The following is an 18,080-nucleotide window of genomic DNA, read 5'->3' on the forward strand; positions in this document are numbered from 1 at the left end:
CTCTACAACTCCCTGAAAGGAGGTTGGAGAGAGGTGGGTGTTGGCCTCTTCTCCCAGGTGAATAATGACAGGACCAGAGGAAATGTTCTGAAGTTGTGGCAGGGGAGGTTTAGATTAGATATTAGGAAGAATGACTTTACTGAAAGAGTGGTCAGGCACTGGAACAGCCTGCCCAGGGAGGTGGTTGAGTTACCATCCCTAGAGGTATTTAAGAAACATCTAGATGTGGCACTTCAGGGCATGCTCTAGTGGCAGAGATTGTAGGTTGTTTCGTTGGACTCAATGATGATCCTAAGGGTCATTTCCAACCATGAAGATTCTGTGATTCTGTGGCAGGAAGCATTTTGCAGGGGACATGAGCAGGGATGCTCAACCACTGTTGGCTTTCAGAATATGTTGCTCTACAGTACTCTGTTCTATGCAGTGTAGAAACATGTGGTTTTATCGCTCCCAAGGCATGTGTTGAGCAAACAAAGCAGCCTTGGAGACTCTTCAGTTGAAGGGAAGTGTGACTTTCTTCAAGATACTATTCTGGAAGTTGGATATTTAGGGCATTTCCTTTAGTCTTCCTGATCCAAAATAGCTGAGTTGCCTGACGTTTAAGATCCTTGGTGTATGCCCTTTCTTCCCCTGGAAGTGGAACCGAAGAAATAGCAATGACAAGGAACCTGATTATGCAAAGTAGCACCTCTGTGAGGTCAGGGTGAGTATCGTAGAATCATAGAATGTGTTGGGTTGGAAGAGGCCTTTAAAGGTCATCTAGTCCAACCCCCCTGCAGTAAGCAGGGACATCTTGAACTAGATCACGTTGCTCAGAGCCTCATCAAGTCTGGCCTATCTTTGTGTTAGAGATCCTGAGTTGTTCTGTGGCAAGTGTGTCTATGTGAATGGTCCAAAGTCAGAAAGGAAAGGAGAAATTGTGTTGTCATCAGATGATAGTGTTCAGAAGGGAAGAAGCGAACTCTTACATTTTCTTATGTCCTGTAGCATTTGCGAAAAGGCTGAAAGCTTCAGTGTAGCCAGCTCAGGGCCTCGATCCTTGGCAGTTTGCTGGAGGGAGATCCTGGCTGCCGAGACTTCTGCACTAAAAGGAATGAGCCATCTGGGAGCTGGGAGATAACTCTAAACTCTTCTTCTGTGTTGGTATGCATGGCTTTGCCAAGGAGGAGGTTCCTGTCACACTGGGTGCTACTATTGATGGCACTAATGCAAACTTCCTGTGCTTCATTGTAGGATGTTCTGGGCCTCTGAAGATGAGTATGCTCATGTCACTGGGGTGAGAAAGGCTCTTACATACCCAGACTTGCTCTCTGGTTGCTCTTTTCTCTGAATGTCCAAATTAGATCCTTTTTTTTCTGTTGATATGTTGTTTGTAAACTTTTCTGTTACCTTCGGCTGGCTTCAATTTACCAGTGACCTTTCTGGCAGCCTGAATGCAGTGTTCTTAGTACTGTGAGCAATATAAACTGTCCTAAATTATACCTCTCACCCTCCATCCATCTCAGTTTAGTTTTGCGGGAGAATTGTGCATTATCACTTGGAGTTTGCTTTCAGAATTGAAGATGGTGATAAATAAAAGCTAGTGGTGGAAACTGGAGAATGTGGACTGCTTTAGCTAGCTCCACGTGTGGAAAAGAGAGAATGGATTTTATGTTGTGTTTGGGTTTGTTTTTTCTTTTTTCAAGTGTGCATTGAATGGACCTCTGTGTCGTCTTCAACCTACGTTTTCTGGGATTGTAGGCAAAGATGCTCATGTCAGCTGGTTTTCCCATCTCACAACTGGAAATGCCAATTAGGGTCATTGCAATAAAGGCACCTTTGACTTGGTTAGAAGCTGGACTAATGCAAACTCTGTCATGTGTTCTTGCCTTTGCATGCTTCCTCTGCACCTGGAATTGTTTCCATCTCTGTGAGCTGACTTTTGATTGGAAACCTACAGGTGCATTGCTGTATTTTTCTTAGTAATCTCTGGTACTCCCTTAATTTTTACACTGCAGTTTAATGGGAGAGCTGTTGAGATCCAGCTGTGTTGGCATTCATCAATTTTGCTCTGACTTGACTGCAAACAAGACTGTGTTAGATGGCAAAAATCTTTAAAATAGAAAAACAAATTAATGCAGTGAATGATGTAGATCTAGTTTTTGGAGTAAAGTGACAAAAATCAGGTCATTGGTTTAACTGAAGTACACCTTTCTGTTGGTCCCTTGCTGTACTTGATCAAGAAACTGGGACTATAGTTAAATGGGAGAGTAATGTGGGTGGATGCATTTGTCAGAGAGAGTTTTATGTTGGAAACACAGTGTAATTTACTGCTTGGGCACTGTATATTTGGGGAGCAAGAACATAGTCTTCAGGTCTCTGGTTGTGGGACATCTCCTCCTCATGGAAAGGTTTTGGGCAGCAACATGCTGATACTCTGGTGCTTGTCAGACTTACGTATATGTGAGGAAATCCAAGTGGATGAAGTGACTTTAGGGCTGGAGCTTCAGTGGCTGGCTACACTGCTGTTGGCTACACCACCAAGATTGGTCTTGCTGTTGGTGGGGACACCAATCAGGAGGTCACAAAAGAAATGTCTAAAATACAAACCTCATAAGGAGGATCTCTATCTGCTCTCCACACTCCATCTGCTGAAGAGCAAGTAGAAGGGGTCTGGTTTCCTACAGATGTGACTTAAACCTCCTGACACATCTTCTGCCACTGGCCATCTCTAGTTGCTACCCCCACCGCAGGAGAAATCATAGCTCTGGCTGTTTGCCCAGGTGTTTACTGATAGATAATCCACATGCTGGGTTGCAAGTGTTGTGTTTTGGTCTGCTTCTCCTCACTGATGTTCACTTATTTTTCTTACCTTGCCACAGCCCTTACTATTTCACTCAGTTTTTGGGCTGATAAGCAGCTTAAAGATTGGGTTTGTTGGTTTTTTTTTTTTTTTTTTTCCTTCTTTTTTCTCCAATTTAATTGAAGCTGGCCAACATCTTCAAGTTACGGGAGCAGCTGGAAGTGCAGGAGAATGGGACTAGTAAATGGGAAAGTCAGCACAGACCGTTGCTGGTTCTTGTATGGCTGTAATTCTTTGTGGTGATCATCACCACGTTGCTGGGAAAGGCTGAGAAAGTGGCATCTGTCACTCCATAACCATGGAGGCTGGCCATTTTGTTTGCAAATATGGAAAATTATAGGAGGAGTGCCTGGAGGCAGTGCCGTGTTAACGAGTAGTAAAGACTTCTTTGTCTCTTCCAGAAGATCTCCTGGTGGGGAATGTCAAGAAATGCATCTCTTGTGACACAGCATCTCTCTTGACTTTTGGTAGCCTATTTGTGGAAGTATTCAGGGAACATATTCTCCTACATATTCTCCCATCTGTCTTTTTCCCAAATTCACTGGCCTTGGTGTATGCTTAAGAATAGACTTGCTTTCTGCGTTATGTTGAGAAAGCAGTTAAGAATTTATTTTTTGACCTTCCTGTGTTTAGATGATAATATTTTTAGTATCTTATATGATGGCTGTTTCTCAGTCGATTTATAGTTTGGACTTTCTTTTCCCATTTAAATGCAGAGGGAAAAGCTTGATCAACATCTTAATCCGAAAGATATTTCAGCATGTTCTGTTACCCAGACCAGGCTGTGCAGGAGCCCTTTTCATGGTGCTTAATTACCATTTTACATTGTTTGTAAAAGACTTTTTTTCAAAACTGGATGAACTGGGTTTGTGGCATTTACCAATACACAAGAACGTACAGTCACTTGGCTGTACAGACTCTGAATATGCATGCAAAAAGGGAGCCCAAAATATCACCCTACTCCCAAAAAAAAGTGAAATGGGAAGGAAGAGATTGTTTCTCCGTGTAAATGTTTTTTTAATTACGTTTTTTTTAATTGACTTCCCCACAGAATCAGTGATTAGATGGGCTTTTTCTTCTACTTGTCACTTATCCTGTCCTAAGCTTGCTGGCAGCTAGCTGGGGATGGTCTTCTGTTTTCTAAACAAGAGATAACACAGAGAGGAGCATCTCAAATGATCTTAAGATTGTAAGATATGACAAAAGCTTCCTATAAAATGATATCTATTTGGGATGTGGTGTATCTCTTGAATGCAGTGTAATTGGACCACATTCAGCGGCGTAACTTTTGACATGGATTTGCATCTGGTTCTCTGAAGGCTTAATGGTGCCTTTAATTATAAGTAGTCTAGGAATTGCCTAGTGAGACACAGGGTTCATTTAGCTCAAGAATCTCTCTTTTGGATGGTGACCAGTAATAGCATGCTCAAAAGAAGAGAAAGTAATGCCTTGATATGCAAATGTGGTGATAATTTCTCCCTGGGTTTCTTCTGATGGTTAATCATTAAGGCTGGCTTAAGCATTTCTGTTACAACTTAGTTATGACAACTTTGGCTGGTCTTGTTACGCACTTCCCTGTGCCTTTGGAGGCTTGAGTTCTTGTCTTCCACAACCTGTGATACAGTTCAGTTTCTCAAAAAAAAATACCACTTATCGCTTGAGAATTTCCTGACTTTTCATTTTTTGTGGGAGATTCCCTGTTTTTTTCTGGTATGTGGTAGGAAGCACGGAGGTTCCAGATGTCTCCTCTCAACTGTTCCTTACTGAGTTTGTTTGTGCTGTGTTTGTTTGTGCTAAGGAGCATTTTTGCTGCTTATTTCTCAGAATTTTTCATATCTCAGAATTTTTGCTTCTCATATCTCCCCTTTACTTTTGTGAGTTCCTTCTCTACTGAAAAGAACAAGATCCAAATGACGCTCCAGGAAAAATTTTACCTTTATAATTCTACATTATAACAATCTATAATTATTATATTTTACATTCTGATAATCTCTATATTATTCTATCATGTTTCCTATGCATCCTATTGTGTACCTGAAAGTAGTAGCCTTGGGAAAACTTACTTTTTGAGGTGCCAGTGGTGGCATCCAGTTCCTTTTTGTTGGCTTCAGTTTGTGTTAGAAGCATGCATGTTGTAATGCTTCCTCTCTGTCATCACTTTGCATTTATTGACCCTGGTGTACCAAAGTACATTTTGTAAATGCTTTACATAAGAAGAAAAATAAACTTCTGTGTAGATTTAGATTAGATACAGATATCAGGAAGAAATTTTTTGCCATGAGAGTGGTCAGGCACTGGAGCAGGTTGCCCAGAGAAGCTGTGGATGCCCCATCTCTGGAGGTGTTCAAGACCAGGCTGGATGGGGCTTTGAGCAACCTGGTCTAGTGGGAGGTGTCCCTGCCCATGGCAGGGGAGTTGGAACAAGGTGGTCTTTAAGGTCCCTTCCAAGACAAACCATTCTATCTTTAAGGAGGCAGTGAATTGTCATTTGGGGTCCATGAGCTGCTGTGAGGTTCTTGATGTGTTGTCCCTGTCTGATTTCATCTCTGCTACTTCTGGTCATTTGTCTCAGTGGAAAGTTTTCTGCCATTGGCAGCTCTAAAATCGAGCCAGCAGCATTAATTACACTCTAAGTTATGACTTGGAGTGGGTTACCATTATTTTAAACCCTATGTGTTTAATTCCTTTGCAGAAGACATCTTGTTGACGCAGTAATTCCCAAGCCAGATCCCAGCTAGAGGTGGCTACACCAACCGTTAAGGTCATTTTTCCACGTTGGGACAAACGTGGTCGTTTGAAGGATCCTCCGTGTTTCTTCGGTGCCTTTCGCCCTTTGATCTGGGAGCACTTTGCTTATCCAACCTCCTGGCGTCTTTGCGAGGAGGGGAGGTATTGAGAGAGAGAATAACTTCGTGGCATGATGCCATTTTGTTACGGTGTAATCACGCTTGAAATATTCAATAGAACATCGTTCTCGAGTTAATGGGGAAGATTGTTGTTGGATTACATCCCATGTGATTTTTTTTTTTTGCAAAGTTTTCGTGCTGCATATGAGATAAATAAACAATTATATCTGCGTTCTTAATAGCTGAATAGCTGGTATCAGAAGTGAAGCACTTCAATTAAAATGTTTCTATATTAATTTTTTTCTCCCAAATAAGACTATTTTATTAACTTATGTCCTTCATTATTTCCCCCTTTTTAAATAATCCTAAAATACTGTTTCACTCTGCCCACACTCTGGATAAAACATCTATTTCCAAAAATAGCAGAATGATGTTACATTTTACGTGTTGTAGGAAGAAAAATAGCAAGTTGGAGGTGAAGAGCAGAGTGGAAGTTCTTTGAGAAGATAGGAATTGCTTTTTCTTGTTTTCTTTTTTTTTGTGGTGGTTGTTATTGTCGGATCAGTACCAGACGTGGCTGTGACCCGGTGGTGCTGTGCAGGTGCTGTGGCTCTTACTGGGCTGGTGGAGGGACGATAGAAAAGGGGCTGTAAGAGCACGAGCAGAGTGTTTCTGCATTTTGGGAGGTTACAGAGTTCATTTTCCCCATCAAAGGAGGGCTGAGAGAAATGAATGCCGTTAAGAGGACCCTTTTTGATGATTTTCAATTCTGGAAGAATCAGAATGCCCTTCCATCCAGCCTAGGTGAAATAAAGGTAATTCAAAGCAGCTTGAGCATCTCTTTTCTCAGAGGTTTTCAGGAGACGTTCTGTTCTAAAACCTGATGATCTTTGTGGTTATTTGGAGATGTACGTACAGTACCTGCTGCCCTGTTGCTGAATGGAGGAGCTCCGATTTAGCATTGACAGCCCTTTCTTGTTCAGCGTGGTGTTCCTCATCCTAATTTCTGGGAAGAAAGTACTCTTCGTAGTCAAAAAGGGACACTGGATAGATAAAGTGTTTCTATATGGTAATTCTTACGCTCCAAAGTTATGAGGAACCTTTGATCAGTCCTCTGCATGATTATCTTAATATCAGGGAGGCTGATAATGTAAATGGAGATTTCAAGCTTGACCTGATTCATAAATAGGATAAGTTAAAATGATGAACGTGATTGAGTTATTTGCCGCAGCTGCTTCCAGGGCTGGATTGATTTGAATTTCTGCTGACAAGGCGTTGAGACCGCTGGCAAGGACATCCCTGAGCTTATTAACAGAGTGCTGGGGAAGGAGGAGCGTTTGGAGCGGAGCGAGATGCGAAGGATAGGTAGATGGTGGTGGGCTGGCTGGGCTTTGAAGCCTTGGCCTAATAGTGAGATCTTCTGCAATAATTTGGTTTGCTTGTAGCAAAATAGTTCAATTAATATAATAATATTTCTTGGATGTCATGTTCCTGGTACTGCCGCTGTAGCTGGTGCATCTCAATGTCTGTTTTTTTGCATGGTACAGTGGGCTCAGGATTGTTGCTGGTGAAGTATTTTCAGGAAAAAAAAATGGAGTTAGAGCAATTAAATAAATACTGATTTATTAATAGAGAGTTCTGTTTGGGTTATTTGTATGTTCTGGCAAAATTTCCATTGTCAAAGAATTCTCCTGTCTATGGCAGGATTTTGTATCAAACCCAGACATTGTGAAATGCTCCTCTGTGATGTGCAGGACCCATGCTGAATCCATGCTTTGGAAATCTCTCTTCTCCAGCATCTAAGTTGTGTACCTGAACACTGGACTCAGATCAGTTTTCCTTCTTCTGTCATAAGATTGGAGCTATGTATAACTTCCATCATAGTTTAAATCGGGTCTGAAAGCTTAGATATCACAGAAGTTCATAGAATCATAGAATGGTTTGGATTGGAAGGGACCTTAAAGATCATCTAGTTCCAACCCCCTCCCATGGGCAGGGAGACCTTCCACAAGACCAGGTTGCTCAAAGCCCGGTCCAGCCAGTTCATGATTGTGGACCTGCCTGGAGGAGATCTTGCCTGCTGTCTCTCGGTGTAGAAGAAGGACCATCTCACCAGGGATATCTGTGCTCAGTAGAGGGTGCTGCCTCCTATTCCTACAGGTGCGCATCTCCTTTGCATGGTTGTACACTCTTCCATTTCTTTTGACTCCAGACCGGGTTCTGTTTTCATCCCATCTTGGTTATCCTGTTTTCCCTGTAAAGCAGATGCTCCACTGATCCACTGAACTGAAGGCTCCTGCGTCATTGGCCAGATTTCCTTCAGCCACATAGACAGCACATCCGTAATGACCATTTGAAAACAAGATTTATCATCATAGTTAGAGGGGTGGAAAAGAGTCTTTCCGTGATAGACATAAGGTCCTGACTTTTTTTTCCTGGCTGGCATTGGTGCGGATGCCATTGGGGATCTGACAGCCCTCTGAAAATCATCTCCCTGATCTGATGAGACCTTGTAGCTAAGATTTAGGTCTGTGTCTATGGGACGTTGCAAGTGAAAAGGTTTAGTTTTTCAAAGCTACACCAGTGTAGAATATGAAAACGTATATATATATCACTTTTATGGTGTGTATATATAAAAATATATGTGTCTATGAATATATATTTTATATATATATATAAAAATATGGAAACAATATATAGCATTGGGTCTTTTGCATTGACAAGTTAAAGCAGCAACAAAGGAGAATTGCCCAAAAATAGAGCTGCACTACATTAAATTGATTTTTGCCGTTTCTGACCTATTGCAAGTCCCGTTTAAGCCCCTCAGTTCCAGCCTTTCCTCTGAACTGACCACCTGAGCGCCGGACCCCCGAGGAGAAAGTTCTGCGCAGGAGTAAATTATTGCAGCTCACTTAGGTGAGAGGCTTTGGAGCCAGAGGCAAACATACCCTGAAAACCTTACAAACAGAAAGCCACAAAGGATTTGACTTTCTCGTTTATTGGTTCTGCTGTAACTGGCTGTATTTTTGTAAAAATAGCATCTCCCTCCTGTTGTCAGTTTGCAAAGGAAAAGACAGGCCAGTTCTGAACTGGAGTACGGGGTACGCCAGCTTTCGTCTGACTCCTCACATCTGAGCAGGGGCTCAAAATGTGTCATTTACCACCCTTTATTTTTGTCATTGTTAATATTATTGCATTCTCAGTTTGTCCTTTAAATAAGACAGTTGTGCATCTGTCTTGATGTTAACCTCGTGTAGGCACGTGTCCGGGGAACTGCAGTGTGTTTGCTCTGTAAGTATTCATCCCTGTCCATATATATCTCATCCACCAACTCTGCTTTCCTTAACTCGCAAAGAATTAAAGTACCTAAGAGCTGGAAGCTTTGGCAACATGAATTAAAAGCCGTTTATAAATCAGTATTCAGTAATCTTCAGCACACCGTGTAAAGGTAAATAGCTACTGCGTTTCCCCCTCCTGCTGCTTCATAGCTATGTCCTTGTGTTAAGTCCTCGGTAAACCTCCTCCTTATTATGTTTCCTCTGTAAATTCTGCAGGTTGTAACGGGCTCTAAATCTTGTAATTTGGTATAGAAAATATCTTCTGTGTTCACTTGTTTGTTATTTTTAAGAGTCGTTTGTATTGACCAGCTTTGCCAAGCTCTCTGTGTATGTATATCTTTTTTTTTATTCTTTGCACAGCTCCCTATATATATATATGTTTATTTTTCTTTTTAAATTCTAAAAAGCTTGTCCCGTGCTAGGTAAACATCCTCATCCTGTTGTGAAGTGATGCCTCAGTTTTATCGGAGGGTCAGGATTTAAATGTACAGTCAAGGTACCCTGCAATTGAATGCACTGCTGCAGAGGCATTGCAGTAATGGTGCCCATTTCTGCTCCTCCGGCGCGCGAGACCATCCGGTCATCTTTTTAACTTCCCCCACATCCGAGCAAACCCGGCGTTGGAGAATACGGCGACCCCGGCTCAGCTGATGTGCACTGATTTGCAAGATTGAGTTTTACCTGGTGCTTTAGCTTTGGGAGAAAAGTGCATCCACACTTCTCCAACCTTCTGAATTACAGCACCATTTATTATACTTTTGTTTTCCTACCCATCTCTTTCCAGGACTGATGCTTTTTCTGGGACTTTTGTTTTTTTTTTTTTTTTAAATAAAGTAGTGAATTTCTTCCTACTCAAAAATCAGAGCAGTGTCTGGTGTTGGGAAGGCCTTCTACAAACACTGTGCAGCGCTGCTGCTGGGAACAGCCTCCCATAGCAACCTTCAGCTTGAAAGCTAAAATCACATCACCCCATATGACAGCTTTATTATTAGATTGGCATGTGAACCCTTTGAAAGCAGCCTAGGTGGCAGCAAAAAAGTTCCCCTAGATTCTGTCTTTAGTTTGTGTGTTTGGTTTTATTTTTGTATTTTGTGGTGAGTTTTTTCACTTTGAGTTTTGATTTTTTTTTTTTTTTTTAATTTTCTTTTTCAGCTAGAATAAATGTTAGAAAAGTGTGAAACAACATTCCAGGTAAGGTAGCAGATCTCTGCCATGAGGTATGACATGCAATCATGACCATCGCCGCAGCAATTTCAAGTCCCCCACTACTACACACAGACAAGATGAAGTCCTTGCTGGAAAGCCATGGCAGTACTGGAATTGGGCTCAGGGTGTGCTTTTTTGGGATTTGTGTTTATTGCAGTAGTGCTGGGTAGCTCCAAAGGGTTAGGGTCCTTCTCAACCGAGAACCGAGCAAATGGGTGGCAAGAGCTTAAGAGGAACGCATTTGCCATCAGCACAGCGTCTGTCTGGAGGTCAGCAGGTAGCTTTTGAAGACCTGAAGATGGATGGTGTGACATGCTCTGTGTGGTATCTTAGGTTTTTGCCTGCCATCCTTGGATAGCAGGTGCTGTGGAGGTCATTGGTCAAGGGGTCTGGCTCCGTAGGTCAAAGTCTATCTAAATCAGTCATTGGTGGGGTTGTGCAGTAGCTCTTCTGCTCTCACCATCCCTAAGGAGACTTGAGTTGGCAAACCTGAGTGGTTCTTGTGTTCAGAAGTTATAATTTCATCAGTCTGAGCTTCATGGGGCTAATGACCTTGGCCCCAGGTGGGTCTGGAGTATGCTTCCGAGTTTTGCTAGAGAAGCATCTCCCTTTGCTTTCGTGCTGGAGGTTATTCTGGCCCTGATCCATCAGCACTCAAATCAAGACCACGCTGACATGCAGGCCGTTCCCATTGTCCAGTCTCTCTGCAGACTTGTGTCACACCTTCGCGCTGGTTCTTGGCTTGCTTCCTCAAAGCTTCTGTTGATGAAGGGGCACCTTAAGGGCTGGATGAAGGTCCTGGAGAGCTGGGAGCGGCTCTCGAGGACAGTTGTGGAACCAAACCAGGACATAGCAGATGAGAAGGCTGGTGATAGGAGAGTTTGTCTCCTGGGCTTTTTGTTGAGCTTGGCATTACTGATCTGAGGGATTCTCCCTCCCCACCAGAAAACCAATTGCAAAATACCTGCTTGCAGTCTTCACCCGCCCATGTGGACACGTGTGTCTCACTCTGAGCTGGTGGCTGCTGGGGCTTCTCTGGCTGCGAGATGTGAGCCACCAAGTCCATGGGAGGAGCAGCATCCCTCCTGCTTGCTACTGGAGCTCTGGATTTCTCTTCCCAAGCTCCTCTGGGGAGGAGGAAAGCTTGGCGAGTTATTTTTGGGAGGAAGAGAGGGGGCGGCTTTTTGTGCTGGCTGTAAGCAAGGAGACAGCCGGACTCAGACCTCGGGAGAGCTATGGTGATAAAGAAAAGGTTTTGGAGTCCATGTGAGGAGCTTCCTGGCTTTATCTGTCACTCCGTCAAAAGCTTTTCAAGCTTTTCTAACAGGCTTTGTGAGTGTCTCCATCCTCTCTTTAAATTCCCTTCCTCTTCATCCCTTGGCACTTCATAGAGAAGCAAGAAGTGACTCGTTACACAGCCTATGAGGAAACTTTAATGAATAAATGCATTTAAGGAAAAGAAGAAAAAAAAAACAAAACAGCAGTTCTGTCTGGGGCAGAATGGTGCTTTTGCTGTCTTGAACTCTGAAAGAATAAGTTAGGCTGCTTCTTTTTATTAACTTTCAATTAATTGAGTTACTTTAGTGCTGTTGGTAAGATTTATAGAACTTTGTTGGCGCTGGAGCTGGGGGTTTGGTTTTGGTTGGCTCTAATTTGCTTGAAACATCAAGAGCAAAACTTGCAAATCTCCCAGCTATTTCCCTTCTTCCCGCTTCAAACCTCCTTGATGCTGGCAGCATCCCATGGGGAGGAGGGGCCGTTCAGTGCCCTGCAGTGCTTTCTGGGCTTCCTTGGCACTAATCAGGGCAAAGTCGTGTCTTTTGAGGCACCTGCGGTGTCTTGGAGGTTGATGGGAGCCTCTTGCCTTTCAGAGGAGCTCTGCTTTTCTGCCAAGTCCCTGAAAGAAATATGTTTATTTAACTTTCTTCCTTTGCTGCTCTGATGGAAAGAACTTTGGTGATAGTTTTCACTTTAGCTATAAAATAACGACATATACCTGTAGTATATAGACCTTCTGCATCCCCTTTCTTGCTTCTGCATCTTCTGTTCTGGTTGGGATCTTTCTGCTCGGGACTCCTGAACAGTGCAGGATGACAGGGTACATATATATTTATATAATTCATGCAACACATTAATTTTTCCATACGTAGGAACAATAGGGTCAGTCCGACGGGGCTGGTGGTAATAACTGGGAATTGCACTTGATTTGATTTTGTTTAAAGGTTGTTCTTTGTTTTGAAGGTTCTCCTTGGTTTGAAAAGCTCTTTAGTGCTCTGCTGCTTCTCCATAAACTCCAAGTCTCTTCTCTTTGTTTAAATACAGGAAAGTAATGTTTTCGAAGGGAGGGAAGAGGGTGAGAAAGAAGTGTGGGTGCCCCTCTGAGATCGAGCCGATCCATTTTTATCTTGTTATATATCATTTTTACTTAATGCTGTTATATTATTTCAGCTGTGCTTGGCTTTCAGATTCAATGCAGATATGAAGTTGCTATAACAACATGATGATTCATATAATGCTAGCAACAATCTGCCGGGATTTATTTTTCTATCATGACGACTTAGATGTTTTTGGTGGGGATTTCTGTCTATTTTCAGACAGACCGCGCCATTAGCTCTCTGCAGTGATTTGTTTTGGATTACCTGGACTCAAGGTAGTAGCACCTGGACTTGTGTGGCAGACCCAGAGATCTCAAAGCACTTTACCAAGTGCTTTGTGCCAGATTTAGGATGGGAGATGAAGGCATGGGGATGCAGGGCAGACCCGAGCATCTTCAGCATGTTAGGTGTGCAACCACAGCATTTGGCACCTTCTACCTCTGCTTAGGTTGTTCTCCGTCTCTTGCAGGGCTCGAGCTGACAAACTGATTACTTCTGAGATCCTCCTGATCCATGTCGTCTTAAAAATAGAGTAGCACGAGTTAAGAACTCTTGAATTTCTTGATTTTTCTTGAACTTTCTTGAATTTCTCCTGGAAACATGTTGTCTAGATCATTGTTACCACCTAAAGGTCCTCTGAAGTCACGGGGGAGTTACAGGGAAGATCCAGAGGATTTGATTAATAAATCTGTTCCTTTTTTTAATGTATTTTATTTTTTAAATTGTAGTCTGTGATAGTAATTTTTTTGAGGTGTGTTTTAATACGAAAAAATACACAGAATTAGGGATGACTGATTTTTCTGTGGAAAATGGCAGATTATACAGAAATATGTACTTGTTTAAATGCTGGTTTTAAACTGTTTCTCCTTTGCAAAGAGCAGTCGTGACGGGAAGTGTTTCAAGGTACCTACAGAGACTTTGTCAGTTTCTCAGTTCAAATCTGAAACTTAAGCAATGGAAATAAATGCCTTTGATGTCCTGAAGCCTCATGCGGAGAGCTCCCTCCTCTCTCCTGCCCTAATGTTGAGGATTTCAGATAACACATCTGCAAATGGAGAGATGTGCCCTGGATGTGTCTTGCAAGGCAATGTGCCTTGCTGTGTCTTTCTTGGAGTTTTGGGGTTTTCCAGTCTTAAAGATGAGATTATTATTTTTTTTTTTTCTAAATTAAACCTTTTCTTATCATAGAATGGTTTGGGATGGAAGGGACCTTAAAGATCATCTGGTTCAAACCCCCTGCCACGGGCAGGGACACCTCCCACTAGACCAGGTTGCTCAAAGCCCCATCCAGCCTGGCCTTGAACCCCTCCAGGGATGGGGCATCCACAGGTTCTCTGGGCAACTTGGGCCAGGGTCTCACCACCTTCAGAGTAAAGAATTTCTCCCTGCTAACAAATTTTGTTGCTAAAAAATCTAGGATTACTTGGTGGGTGGGTTTTTTCCCCCTGCGTAGAGCTGTTGCAGGGCTTGATGCCTTTTGGAAAAGTGCCATTCCTCCTTGCAAAGTCCCATGCCGATCTGAAAACTACACGGAGGTGGTAACGTGCTTTTGTCCAGCCGGCCTCTTGAGCTGGCGTCTCTTTATCTTGCCCAACAACTGGAATGCAGTTAATCCTGTAAAAAGGTCTGGGCTTTCTGTCCTGCCCAATTGTGTTAAATTACATTTGCATCCTAAAGAGAGTGACTGGGAGAGGATGTTGAAGCCTTATATGCATTTTTAAATTCATAAATGCCATCAGTGGAGTCTAAAGCATCAGATAACTGACTCTAAAGGCCTTGCTGAAGTGCACTGATGTCTCCATGTCTTTGAGAGTTGCCTTCCTCTGCACTGAATCTCCGGATCCTACACGTGTTGCTGTCAGCTGTATTAGGGTAAGGAGGAATCATAACTGAGAAAACTGTGACGCTGGAGATGTGTCATGGGGGCTGCAATATCTGTACACCATCAAAGTGAATTTTGCAGTTTTGCAGGGGGTCACATTCGGACCCCTGGCGTTGCTGCTGTGGTAGGACTTCTGTTACAGAGCAAGAAGCTGTTTTCAGATCTGTCTTTCTGCAGCAGAGGAAACATCTCTTGGTGCCTCTGTGCATGTGCCTTACCGATCCCCAGTCTGCTTTGTCAATGCTTGGGTATTTGGGTACCACAATAAAAATGCAGTGAAAATGGAGGCAATGAAAAATACATGCTGGTAAATTATAACTTTTTCTGGAGATGTATTACAGAATTTTAAAGCTCATGAAGCAGGCAAACCAGCATGGTATATGAGATATTGCAGGCATCACTAAGAGATGTTGCCATCACTTCGTTCCTAGGCATAGTTTTTATCCCTTGTCCACGTTGATCATTCTGACCTGATCCCATGCAGCCTCTTCCATGCAGCAAATTGCAAAATTCTCCTCCTGTGATGTGCTTGGAGCATGTGATGAGGACCCTCCTGTTTGGTTTGGTGGCTCTTCGGATGCTGCAGTGGAGAGGAGGAAACCTCCTTCAGTTCATCACAGCTGGGACAGTCCTTCAATTTTAGCTTCCAGTTGTTGGTACTGTTGCTTCTTCTTGTCTTCTCTGCGTGTTCTCATGGGCATCTTTCACAGAATCACAGAATGGTTCAGGTTGGAAGGGACCTTAAAGATCATCTGGTTCCAACCCTCCTGCCCTGGGCAGGGACACCTCCCACCAGACCAGGCTGCTCAAAGCCCCATCCAGCCTGGCCTTGAACACCTCCAGGGATGGGGCATTGACAACTTCCCTGGGCAACCTGTTCCAGTGTCTCACCACCCTTACAGTAAAGAATTTCTTCCTGGTATCCAATCTAAATCTACCCTCTTTCAGTTTGAGGCCGTTACCTCATGTCCTATCATTACACTCCCTGATAAAGAATCCCTCCCCATAGAGCTGTGCTGGTGGATTTAGTGTGATACTGGTGGCCAGGGGCAGAAGACACTGTCTCACCCAGCTACTTGGGTGCACATGTGCATTTCTGTGATGGGTAGAAGATGATTCTCCCCCTGAGTCATGCAATTCCTATTTCCTTCTATAGGCTGGTAAAATCAGTCGAGGGATAGGGAGGGAAGAAATGGAAAGTGTTTCCGTATTTCAGGAGAAAAAGCAACCCCTCCTCCGTGGCGGTTATTTTAGCAGCAGTTTGCATCTCAATTTCAACCCCAAAATACGCATCAAGTGCAGGCAGCTGTGTTTGCTGAGCCAGAAAGTTGTCTGAGATGGTATAAGTTTTCTAACTGTGGTCCTGATAGCATGAGGAGCCATGAAGGGATTGTCAGCCAACTGGGACGAGGGAGGTAAAGTGGAAAAAAAATCAGTTGGGCTTTGCAGCAGGACCTTGGAAATTACTTGGCTTGCTGTATCAGTGACTGGTTGATGAACAGAGTTTTCACAATAGGGCACTGACTGTCTTGAGGGCTGTGGGTCAGCGTGTGTCTTGATGCTCCCCCTTACAGAGCTGCTCATCTCAGCTGGAGCTGCAGAGTCCTAAGGCCTGATATAGCATGGATATCAGAGTTTTGCTTTGGTCCGGTAGTTACATCTTTGCTCACAACCTCTCTGTAGTGTAAGCAGTTGATGTGCCTGGTTGGTGAAGGTGCATTCACAGGTGGTTCCCAGAAGCTCTTTCTACTTAGGGATGCCCAACCTTGTGGCACATCACAGTGTTGTAGCCCCGAACTCTGTATTGGCTGCCACCTGCTCCTTGTTTTTTTTTTTTTTACGAAGGTCGTTTCTATTTTCTTCTGGCTTCTAGTTTTACTTTTCTTGTGTCAGTGTGGTGGCAAAGCCAGAACATGCATGAGATCTTCAGCAATGGTGTCTGAGAAAACACTCATGGTTGCCTTTTGCTTCTCCAAAATATCAGGAAACCTGTCTTCTCCTGGTCTTCCAATGTCCATCTGTATTGGAGGATGATGATTGTCCATGTGCATGGAGGACACGGTGCTCTAAAGGCAGCCTTGTGCCTCAAAGAGCAGCTGGTCTGCTGGAACAGGCGTGGTGGTGGTGCTGGAACCCTGCTTTGAAGTCTGGTAGCAGCAGAGCAATGCTCTTGCAGCTGCAATTGCGGCTTCCCGTTAGCTCTTTCAGCTGTCGGGAGTCTCTTGAAGTGACACAGGGAAGTTTCCACATGATGAATTTCAGGGAGTGAGGCGAGGCCGGGTGTACATTTTAATTTTAGTTCTGTATAATGGAAGATGCTTGTGAGCCCATCATATTAATTTCAAAAGCTCTTCGGTATTGTGATTATTTTTCTGGAATAATACAGTGAATTGACTGGCGAAACAAGCAAGCAAAGCAGGAATTTGGGGAACAGTAAAACCAACCATGCAGACATAAGTTAGCCTGCACTGCCTGTCAGTAAGCACCTGCATATCTTCCTTGACCCTGTTCCTACCCCTAGGAAAGAGGTTCTGACCCTGAAGAATCTTTGCATCCTCAGTCTTTTGGACTGTAGTTACTGGATTGGAAAGACTCCAGTTGTCCAGCTCTCTAGCTCAGCCATCTTCCACTGGTCCCATCTGCTCATTCATCCTCCAGGAGAAACAGAGTCGATGTCATGCCAGCAGGAACTGTCGTAAGCTATTTTCATGTCTAGTGCTTGGGCATGGCATAGGGGAAGGCGTGGAGAATTCCCAGAAAGGCGGTTGAGTAATGGAAGGTGATGGCTCCAGATGGAGTGGAGAGATCTTCAGAAAAGGGCCCTTCTTCCTCCTTTCTGGTTTCCATGCAACTGAGCTTTGACAGCATTAAAACTTCAGGTAACGTCTTTGTAGAAGCCTTTACTTGTCAAAAGGGGGAGCTGTCTGCAATCCACTTATGCCATTTCAAGCTGGGAGGAGCGTGGCATCACTTCAGACAGCTGGTCCCTGCAGTGCGTGTAGGACTATGCACGAAGACGTGAGGTGGCCCAGCAGCGAGGATGTGAACATTGAAGTGAAGAAGCCTGGGTTGGTCTCTCCACATCAAAAGTGTTAGCAATAGAGGTGTACAGGCCAGTGTCTTTGACTGTTAGATTTGTCTTGGTACTGTCCTGGTTTCTACCCCAGGGTCTCTTTAGATTTTGGGGATATGGTGTGCATCTTGGTTGTGTTTCAGCTTGGGGACATTCCTGGAGAACCCACCAGACAAACTCCTCTAGATAGCAGCTGTATTGGACATTGTACAAGTTAGATGCAATCTGTGCCTTTACCTCATGATTTTTGTGATTTTTTTTTTTTTTTAATAAATATTGTGTTTGTGTGCTTGGATGGCATTTTCCATTCAAAAAGGGAGGGAAGGAATGAACGTGTCACCCACACCCAGGGTGCTGGCACATAACTCAGGAGAATTACTCATAAAACTGCAACCTCATTATCCAACTATGAAGGATTTCTTCCACCAATTTCCTCAGTCTGGCCACAATCCTGAAATTAATCTCACCTAAACAGTCAGTAGTGTTTCCTCTATCAGTGCAGACAGAAATCATTGTGT

At 43.5% G+C, this 18,080-nt stretch overlaps 1 protein-coding gene across 5 annotated transcripts in view; it reads left to right on the forward strand.

Annotated features, from left to right (window-relative positions):
* Positions 1 to 18,080, forward strand: part of TSNARE1 (t-SNARE domain containing 1) — a 511,576-nt gene that overhangs the window by 28,022 nt on the left and 465,474 nt on the right. Inside the window, exon 4 of one of the 5 annotated variants that reach the window (XM_054191280.1) lies at positions 5,535 to 5,603. The exons of the other annotated variants lie outside the window; for them this stretch is intronic. The gene's annotated coding sequence lies outside the window, so the exon portion shown is untranslated. The remainder of the gene's footprint in view (positions 1 to 5,534; positions 5,604 to 18,080) is intronic. 5 annotated transcript variants of the gene reach the window in all.

The sequence above is a fragment of the Rissa tridactyla genome, chromosome 2 (assembly GCF_028500815.1).
Source record: "Rissa tridactyla isolate bRisTri1 chromosome 2, bRisTri1.patW.cur.20221130, whole genome shotgun sequence".
Lineage (NCBI taxonomy): Eukaryota > Metazoa > Chordata > Aves > Charadriiformes > Laridae > Rissa > Rissa tridactyla.